Genomic DNA, 1,711 nt, shown 5'->3' on the forward strand with positions numbered 1-1,711 from the left:
TGGTTAATATTTTGCACATTTGAAGTTGGCGCCCGGAGGCGCAAATTTGAAGCACTGTAAAGTTTGTTTTTTGTTATGTTGTGAGAAGATTTGTTTTAGGTGGGACTTGAAATTAAGCCAAGGTGGAGATTTGTTGATTTTGGCTTAATCCCAAGTCCCACATCGGTGGGTTCATTGTTTGGGAAGGAGGTTTGAGGGTTATAAATTAAACTCTTCTCCTTCACTGTTATATATCCCAATTTGTAATATCTTCTCACATAATAATAAAAGGGAGTTGTTTTTGCTGTGCTCGGAGATTAGGCTAAATAGGCCGAACTCCGTTAACAATTTTCGGGTGTGTTCTTTCCTCTTTATCTCTTTTATTATTCCGCTTTATTTATTCAATATTATTTGTCGGGTAGCTCTATTAGGGTTTTGTTTTAGTAGGAAAATTACCCGTTTTTCCCAACAGAGGTTACAAGAAGGTGCTGGGAGGGTGCATGCATAAAGATGGAGCGCTGGAGGTGTAACGTGTCAATCTACGTCAATCTACGTGTATTAGCTAAGTTTTTGATTTAGCTAAAGAGCTGGAACACAATTGCAATGCATGTGCTCTCGTTTACATGAAGATTTAAAAAGAATGATCCTGAAGCTGAGGTAATTCCTAGTTGGGTGACAAGGACAACAAAAGGTTTCAGGCAATGGTAGTTGGGCCAAGGTTTTTGGAGCAGGCTCTGGCAGGTGTATTTGGGGTTAGCTGTTGTGGTGCCCGTTGTAATGTTTGTTATTTCCTATGGTCTGGTAGGTACGATCCACATCTGCTTATAGCAAAGACGTGGTGTGTAAAGGGTTGGTATTTCTGAAATATCCTGTTTTAATTCAATTTTTTCATTGTGGATAAATATATATATATATATATATATATATTAAAAATAATAATATGTTATTTATTAAAATAACCTCATTCTATCGAGTTTATAAACCTAAGATTTTTAATCCATTTACTTTTTCTTTTGTCATTTTAATTGAACAATTGATTGCTTATAAACCAAGCCCTTGCCAATAATTTCATACATTTGTCATATTTTTTTATTGTTAAAAAATATTTTAAACAATTCAAATAATACATCAAAACATATAACTAAATTCCTACAGTTAGTCAGTCGTTAAAACAATATATTTTCAAAGTACACATCTGTGATCCCTTATTATAAAACCTGATCAACTAATCATTAAGATTAAAAAAAACGGTTATTTCAGTTGGTAACATTCTAAATTATTAATATTTTCTCAAAATTATATTTTCTCTATTCTAAATTATTAGAATTTTATTTAGTCTTTAAAAAAATTGATGTATTCAACAAAAGTTTAATATTGTATCTTTCCCAAATAAATTACAACAATTGTATTACTTGTTACCACAGATAAAATATTGTATTTATCTATACTTATATAAAAAGATATTTTTCAATTTTAACTATTCTAAATTATTTTTCTATTTTATCCTTACTTAATATTTTATTTTATTAATTATTTTGATTATTTGAATATTTTATAATTTTAAAAGTTAATAAAATAGTTTTTTAATTTTAAAATTTTATTTTATTTGTTCTTATTTAATTGATTAGAGTGGAGAGATTAGTAATTGATTATTTGAATATTTTATAATTTTAAAAGTTAATAAAACAGTTTTTTAATTTTAAAATTTTATTTTATTTGTTCTTATTTAATT

The sequence above is a fragment of the Phaseolus vulgaris genome, chromosome 8 (assembly GCF_000499845.2).
Source record: "Phaseolus vulgaris cultivar G19833 chromosome 8, P. vulgaris v2.0, whole genome shotgun sequence".
Taxonomy (NCBI): Eukaryota; Viridiplantae; Streptophyta; class Magnoliopsida; order Fabales; family Fabaceae; genus Phaseolus; species Phaseolus vulgaris.